The following is a 9,349-nucleotide window of genomic DNA, read 5'->3' on the forward strand; positions in this document are numbered from 1 at the left end:
CACAGAATCTGAAACAGGCTCCAGGCTCCGAGCTAGTTGTCAGCACAGAGCCCAATGCGGGTCCCGAACCCACAAACCGTGAGATCATGACCTGAGCCGAAATCGGCCGCTTAACCGACTGAGCCACCCAGGTGCCCCTGATATTTTTTTAAATGTTTTTTGAACTTGAAGCACTGAACCATTGTGCACAACAGGTGGCAAAAACAAATATTCTCTTACTTTATGAGTATGGCCTAGTAAAAAATGGAAAGTCTCAGTCCCTGGAGATTATGTAAACATAAATGTTCTATTTCATTGTTTTAAAAACATTTTCTACTCTCAGCAATACATTTTACATCATGACTGAGTACACAGACACATACACACATGCATATTAAAAACCAAGGCTGAATTATGTTTTTTATACAACAATACGGTACTGCTTCCTTATTACTAGTCATTTTTTTTTTAGTTTATTTTTGAGAGAAAGCGCGAGTGAACCTGGAAGAAGGGCAGAGAGAGAGAGGGAGACAGAGGATCTGAAGTGGGCTCTTTGCTGACAGCAGAGAGCTTTATGTGGGGTTCAAACTCACGAACCGTGAGATCATGACCTGGGCTGAAGTCTGATGCCCAATGGACTGAGCCACCCAGGTATCCCTGTAGTTAATTTAATGTGCTTTTTTTGTTTTTTTGTTTTTTTTAATTTGTGTGAGGGAGAGTGAGACAGAGTGAGCAGAGGAGGGTCAGAGAGAGAGGGAGACACAGAATCCGAAGCAGGCTCCAGGCTCTGAGCTGGCTGTCAGCACAGAGCCCTACACGGGGCTTGAAGCCACGAACCGTGAGATCATGACCTGAGCCGAAGTTGGCGTTTAACCGACTGAGCCACCCATGCACCTCCCTCTGAAAGTATATCTGAAGCATATNGTCTTTAGGTGCTTGTGTGGCTCAGTCTGTTAAGCATTGACTTTGGCTTAGGTCATGATCTCATGGTTTGTGGGTTTAAGGCCTACATCAGGCTCTGTACTGACAGGGTATAGCCTGCTTGGGATTCTCTCTCTCTGCCACTTCCTGACTTCCGCCTTCTCGCTGTCTCAAAATAAGTAAATAAACTTAAAAAAATTCTCGTCTTTATTGACTATATTGATTTCACAACTTGCTAATGGGTTCTAACCAGGAGTTTGAAAAAAAAAAAAACACCCACAACTTCTAGGTATTGTGGAAATCAGCCTTAATTTGTTTATTGGACATTTGCTAATCTGGATCAGAATTTTGTTTTTCTTTTTGTGTGAGTCTCAATTACTCTACAGATGGCCCATGCCCTTCTGTTCTCCCACCGTTCCCCCGCCATTGTTCTTTTCTCTGTGTAGGGGTCTTTGTGTGTTTCTCCACATCAAATTAAAGTGACAGATATGTGCTTTGGACCGGCTCCAAGAGTGTATCATCATCTTGATCCCAATCGGCATCAAAGGTGGGGCTAATTAATTTAAGCTGGTGGCAGGAGCCACTTAGCTCCCTCTTTACTTAGATTATATTTGAATGGGATGGTGACTCTCAGTAATAAGGGGACAGCAGGAGTCCCTATTAGGTCACCTGTACCAAAAAGATGGGAGAGAGGTAGGGAAGATGACCCGATACAGTTATTGTTCAGAAACACAAAACAGGGTTAGTAGGGGACAGCTCTTTGCATTCAAAGAGGTAAGTAAGAGCTTAATTGGTAGTGATCATCATTGCTGTCATTGTCCTTACCATTTTTTTCCATTGCCCTTATCATTAAAATCTTCCTGTCTTGCTGCTGCTCCTTCATCATTTCCCTTCTTCTTCTTCATTTATTGAGCATTTACCAAATCTTCCTGTCCTTGGGGCTGGGCATGGAGAGTAGAATAAAATAAAGTAGATGTTAAGGAGCACTTGAGTAAGGGATTGAAGAGTTGCACATCTAACTATAAAGGGCAGAAGGCCAAGTACCTTGGTCACATGATACAGAGGGATAACGATCAAACAACACGTTTGAGGAAGTGACTGTTTGGCTGGCCTTGGAAAAAGGTACCATTTTGATGTTATCATTTTGAGAGAGATCTCTATGTGTAGGTTGTGGAGTAGGCAACCTGCCAAAACCAGGGAACGGGGCAAGTAAGTAAGAGGTAGTTGGCTTTTGTTTAAGAGCCAAGTTGTATAAAGACAAATTTTGCACATATTTTCATCACTAGACTCAGACTCACTGCCTTGAGGTGCAGCTTCTCAGAGAGGCCTCACACCGTTGAGACAACTAGAAGGAACAGCAGATTCATGTCTCTGGCTATATGCTGATTCCAGAGTCAAAGTTGGTTCCAGTGGCAGGTACCATTTAAACGGTTCTGTTGCACACCCTCCCCCATATTATTTATTTACTTTTTTGCCAAGTGTGTATGGTAACTCCTGGAAGTTAAAGGCCTCATGATGTGATGTGACTATGTAGAATACACTGAGATTCGCACTGTAGAGGAAAGATTAGAAAGGGAGACTTAGAGCCAAATGATGGTTTACATTGAATGGCAGGCTGATGATTTTTCGCTTCATTCTAAAACAACAACAGTAACATAATATCTGTACGGGAGGCCCTGGCCAGACCCCTTACTTACATTCTCTCATGTATCGCTTACACCCACGCTTCGAGGTACCAACTTTTATTACCCCATTTTACAGAAGGAGAAACTGAGGCTCAGAGGGGTGATGGGAAACATCTGGAGTCACACATCTGAACTTTAACTTAGGCTGTACATTCCAGAGTCACTTGCTCTAAACAGAGTTTGAAAACTGGTGGCCCTCGGGCTGACTACACCTCAGAGTTATGTCCTGTTGGATCCCGTATGTAAAACATTTTATTTTTTCTGTTTGAAATAGTTGCCATTGCTTACCTATGGGGAGATTTCCTGTAAGAGTTCTGATTTCCATGTTCTGCTGCAGAACTGCAAGCCCTGGCCGCCCGAGGCCCGCGTTCCTGCAGGAACCTGCCAGAGCTCCATGTGATTCTGAGCGGACATGTGCTCTGTTTGCCACAGTCCCAGCTCACCCTGTTTTCTCCCAGCACAGAGGCCCCGCAGTAGCTGTTACTGTTTCTTTATTCTCTTAACCTGCTCACTCTTACATGCTAACTTTACCTTGTCCCTACAGGCATAATGAGTTTGAGACCCCTGATATATATAGCCTTCCATATAGCCTGTTGCATAGCCACAGATTAGTGGGAAGGCCATCAGCCCAGCAGCCAAGGGAAATGAGAGTAGGTAGAATTTGGGTTTTGGCTTTGGGCTGGAGAAGCCGCAAGGTGAACAAATCATTTTTGTGAAGAAAGGCAGGGGTGAGTGGGAGGCACAAGTATCCGACGGATGGGACCTGGATGGCTGAGAAAATGGTGTTGATCTTAAAACGAAAGGTTAAGAGGACCAGGTTTGGAGAAGCGCATTGTACTGGGGTTCACGTTCTGGTGGAATAAGCACATAGATGAGGGCTTCCTCGAGGCTCACGTCCAGTTGGAAATATGGGACTGGAACCGGCAGGTAAGGGGTGGCACTGTGCCAATGAGATGTGTGTGAGAGGATGCCATCCTGGGACATTTGGATCTGGGGGAGAAAGGTCCCGTTTGGAAACAGCAGCAAGTGGGCTAAGGTCTGAATGATAAAATGAACCGGTTACAAACAGCCCAAAGTCTCTTATTGACTTTTTTGGGGTCAAGTGCCTTATCTTGCAGATGAATCAAATGTTTATCCTACAAAAGGATATAGTAATAATAGTCTTCAGGGTTTGAACATTGGACCTGATAAACATCTGCTTATAGAATCAAAGGCAGTTCTGCTGTTTGGAGAGTGACACCTATAAACATAGGCATATGTTTATGCCTATTTCACTGAGCTTAATGTAGGCAAAAAAATCTAACAAGGATTTTTTTTTTTTAATCACAGGTGATAGGAAAAGTGGTTGCTGTAGCCCTGAGATGGGGAACGCAATACCAGAAGTGAATGACTAGTTTTTCACAAGATTTATTCTTTTAGCCTGTTTAGAATGGAATCCCCTTTTCAAATTACAGATGAGGATTTTTTATTTGTTTTCTTCTTATCTTGGCTTCTTTGTTTAGGGTTCCCTTCAACTCATTGTTACTTAATCAGCTAAGGTCCTCCTCAGCTGCTCTCCCTCTCCCACTTCATTCCCTTTTGATCCATGAAGGTCTTATTGTTTTAGGCCATTCTAAGCACAGGTGGAGTGAATCTTTCACAGAATTGCATATTGAGCTTGAAAATCTTCCAGGAGGGCAGGCATGTCCTTTGTCCTCATATTTTCATTTTAGAAAACATTTTTAAATATTTTTATTTTATTTTATTTTTAAGAATTTTTTTATGTTTTTTCTGAGAGAGAGAGAGAGAGCGAGAGCGAGCGCATGAGTGGGGAGGGGCGCGGGAGAGGGAGACACAGAATATAAAGTCAATGCCAGGCTTTGAACTGTCAGAGAGCCTGATGTGGGGTGGGTTTGGGTTTGAACCCACAAACCATAAGATCATGATCTTAGCCGAAGGTGGATGCTTAACCAACTGAGCCACCCGGGTGTCTGTTCTCATACTTTTTTTTAAATTAAATTTTTTATTTTAATTCCAGTATAGTTAAAATATGGTGTTATATTAGTTTCATACTTTTGTCTCAGACGTTATAGTCTCCTTTTTGGGCCACATGACTCTTTAAAAAAATTATATTGGTGTTTTTTTATTCCTAATTCATAGTTTTATTTCATTACGCAAGTATGTTAATATGGATTCCCATAATTTTTTCTTAAAAATAAAATATTTTTATTTTTTACTTTTACAATAGGTTATGTTTTAGAAACATTATTTATGTTGTATTACATGTGCTCAATACAAGATTTGAAGTACTCAAAGGGTATGTAGGAGGGTAACTTTGTTCTCCAGACTTCTACTTCCTTCCTAAGGAAAAACCATCATTAAAGCTAATTGTGGGGGCACCTGGGTACTCAGTTATCCATGATCTCACGGTTAATGAGTTCGAGCCCCATGAAGGGCTTCCCAGCTTGTAGCGCGGAGCCTGGTTGGGATTCTCTCTTTTTCTCTCTGTCCCTCCCCTGCTCGGGCTCCCTGTCTCTCTCAAAATAAATAAATAAACTTAAAAAAGAAACTAATTGTGTATCCTTCCAGTGATCATCCTTACACTTACAAACATACAGTAATGTGTTTTCTTATAAATATAGTATCATATTGTACATATTTCAGTTTTGTACCTGGCTTTTTTTACTCAGCTTATCTTGGAAATCTTTTCCTAATAGTATGAGCAGTTTTCTTATTCTTTTGAAAGGTATTCCATAGTGTGGGTGTTTCATAATTTATTTAACTAGTCTTTTACTTATTTCAGGTAACATTATGTTACAATGTTGCAGTGACTATTTTCACATATGCTACTCTGCCTATCTATTGATTTATATGTAGATATAGATCTAGCTATCTGTTGTATATCTGAGGGTAAATATCAAGGACTGGAATTACTGAATCTAAGGGTTTTTACATTTTGTTTGCTTATTTATGCATTTACTTTTTAAATGTTTATTTTGAGAGAGAGAGAGAGAGAGCACCTGCAAGTAGGGGAGGGGCAGAGAGGGAGGGAGACAGAGGCTCCTAGGCAGGCTTTGCGTTAATCAGCACAGAGCCCGTTGTGGGGTTTGAACTCGCGAACCCTGAAATCACACCCTAAGCCTACTACAGATACCCAGCTGACTGAGGCCCCCAGGTGTTCCTGCATTTTAAATTACAGTGTAGGTTGTACCAAGAATCTCATTTTTGAGTTGTACGAATAGAGCCAAATGGCCTGGTAGAAATGACAGAGCAACCCAGGAGACTTCAGCAGGGGTCTGTTCTCTGGTGTAAACCAAGTTTATGGCCCAAGAAAGTCACTTTCTGAACTTTTTTCTATGTGGTACTTCTTTCCTCATCTGTTAGGAAGAGGATAGACTCAGCTGTTTCTAAAGTTTAATAATTTGTTGATTCTCTTTCAGTCTCCCTCCTTTTTGGTACTTCCAGTAAATGGAGGCTGATGATTTTTTTTTTCCCTGTGTAAGTTTGAGTCTAAAGAACCCTGGGCTTTGGAAGCCTTGCTAACCACAGCTTTACTTTGATTGTTTTAAAGCACTATGTCTGGTTTGTGCTTTATGTTAAAAGCAGAGCTTATGGGGCTGATTATCTTTAAAAAAAAATACAGTGAGTGGTAAGTAGGCATTTAGTGACCAAGAAACTCATATAGTCAGCTTTTTATTATTGATCAGGAATAGAGGCAATGGATTTTTAGACTTAGGGAAAAAAGTTTTATTTTTATAATAGCTTTTAAAAAAAGCAATAAGCATATGATAGACAGTTTTAAAGAAACAGCAAAATTTTATTTATGATTTTGGAGCACAACAGAGTGGACTGCTTTTGGTCTTTCAAAGTTTTTGTAATAAAAAGATAAACGGGATTATTAGAAATTTTGAGATATTGAGCTGGGGGTAGCTTAATAAAATAGTTGGGTTTTTCTGGCAGTTACCAAATTAGATGTATTTAAAAATTCAAACCCAAGTAAATAAAATAATATAAAATTCATTTTTTCCCATGCTGCATTTTTTTCTTTAGAAAGTTGCTCCCCCAGAATTAAGCAACATACTTGAATTTTTCATTTCAAAGACCTAAAAATTTTGGGCTGCTAGTATAAATTTAATTTTCCTAGAAAAGATTTTGAATTACTCATAAAAAATACTAAAACTCTTTAAATATACAGATTTATTTAGCTGTTGAGTAGCAACAAGAAAAAAAAAGACTTAAATGTTCTATAATAATTTACATATATAACCATTATATATATACACATTTTTGTTAATAAAATGGAATATTATATAATCACCAAAAGTATTATCCTAGATGAGTTTTCAGGGACAGATCTCACCTTAAATGGAACCTTCTCAAAAGAGGGTTTTGTTGGCTATCCCATCTAGTTAGATTCTTTCTTCTTTTCTGTATGTTACATGTATACCAACTACTATATATATATGGTAGATATATATATGGTAGTTATATATATATATGGTAGTATATATGTGTATATCTGTATGTTACATATATACTAATTTCTGTGTGTGTGTGTGTGTGTTTATATGAACATATATATGTTACCAGTGTCTCTGGGGTAAATATCAAGAAGAGAGACTATGTTTGGTACTCTGAGTGTACATGTGTATCCTGCTTTATTTTATTTTATTTTATTTTGGCTAAAAATGGTACAATTCCATATCCATAAATTGTATACAATTCCATAAGTCAACATAAAACAGTCCAATTCCACATTTGTCGTTACATACATATGGACATAGGGAAAAAAGACTGATAGGAAATAAACATGAATATTAACAGTTACTGTCTTTGAGCTGTGGGTCATGCTTGGTTTTGAAGAGAAAAATCTTTAAATACAAATGGGTGAAGCAAATATTGGAAGATTATGTCACCTCAGTAATGTATTTTACCCTTTCAGCATTAAAGGTGGTCACCTTACCTAAAATGATGTATTACAATACCATGGCCTTTTCTCCTCTTGAGTAAAATGTACTGTATCTTTGTAGTGTGACAGGTTTTATATCTACTTTAGAATTAAATTATGATCTGAGAGTTGCACTTTTAAGAAACTGGTTTTAATTTTACATCAGTTGAAGTTAAAGGGTAGTGAAAGTATATTAGATCTGGTACTAGTGTCTAATTATAATTATTGACACATTTTCAAATGCTCTCTTAAGTATGATACATTGCCCATGACTTTGACAGCTGTGACTACATTAAAGCTGCTGGAACACTCTTTGCACAAAGGTTTGTTTAAACTTAGCATTGTCAGAATGATTCTTTGTAAAGTAGATGAACACAGATTTGGAGGTCAAATGGTGCTTTATTTCCCACTGTGTTGGTGATGTTAGTCTGCTAAATGTTAATCAGAAGATTATCTGGATTTAGTTTTCATTTTGTGAAAACTGGGATTTGTTTTGTATAGCATAAAAAAAGGTAATGATACTCATTTATGATTTGAATCTCTGCAGTGTTAACTTAGATTCTACTTATTTCTCTTGCTAAAGTTCCCCAAGCACAAAACTCCCAAGTGACAAACTTGATTCTGCGTAACAATTTATTTTCTAAAGGTCTCCCTAGACCAAGTTCCTGTATTATCTGCTTTGTGTGGCTATGCCTTCCTTCTACATAGATTTGTTGAGTAGCTACTATGTGCCTGAGCATATAACCGTAAAAAGGTTGTCAGAGAGCTCAGCTTGAGAGAGGCAGAAAAATAGTCACATGACAACAGAGCAAAGAGCCAGAATGGAACTCTACACATAAAGATGGGATGTGCAGTTTTGTTTGGGAGGGCATCTGAGGTCCTCTTTTCAGAGGAATGATATTCTTGAGCATCTTGAAGGCTGAGGAGGAAGGTATTAGGTGGGAAAAGGGCCTTTAGGGCACAGAAGTATGTATGTGAAGGACAGTATCCTTCAGAACTGAATGTGACCAGAGCTCTGCTACTCAAAGGTATGCCCCTTGATTCAGCAGTAATGGCACCATTTGGTCACTAGAAATGTGGAGTCTGAGGGCTACCCAATTCTGCTGATTTAGAGTCAGTGTTGCAACAGTATCCCCAGGTGCTGTGAATACTTCTAGAAGTTTGAGAAACACTGCACTAAGAACAAAAGGCATAGGTACAAGTTGTGACAGCCTGGGAAGTAGACCACCTGCTTAGGACTTTGGACTTTCGTTTTCAAGCATGGGACTGATAATGAGAAGTAATATTATCAGATTTATATTTTCCCCAAAGTATCTGGAAACAAGTGAGGCAGCACGTTACAAGAAATTTCTTGAAACCAAAATCAAAAAGTACACCACAGGGGCGCCTGAGTGGCTCAGTTGGTTAAGCGTCTGACTTCAGCTCAGGTCATGATCTTACAGTTCATGGGTTCAAGCCCCACATCGGGCTCTGTGCTGACAGCTAGCTCAGAGCCTGGAGCCTCTTTTGGATTCTGGGTCTCCCTCTCTCTCTGACCCTCCCCTGCTCATGCTGTCTGTCTGTCTCTCTCTCTCTCTCTCGGAAATAAATAAATAAACATTGAAAAATTAAAAAAAAAATACACCACATACACAAAAAAGTCCTCAAATAAGTTTGAGAAATGCAGGACATTATACCCTTTTCTCAGTGTAAGGTTTCATACTACACTGAAAGTTCTGAGAAGCCAGCATTGAGGAAGACCGCATCTTAATCCTTTATCCTGGGATATCCCTGGTCTTTCAAGTTATTCCATAGTGGAGCCCTTTGTAGCTACACAACTGTTAATACCCTAGAGAGA

This window comes from Crocuta crocuta, unplaced genomic scaffold, assembly GCF_008692635.1.
Source record: "Crocuta crocuta isolate KB4526 unplaced genomic scaffold, BGI_CrCroc_1.0 scaffold153, whole genome shotgun sequence".
Lineage (NCBI taxonomy): Eukaryota > Metazoa > Chordata > Mammalia > Carnivora > Hyaenidae > Crocuta > Crocuta crocuta.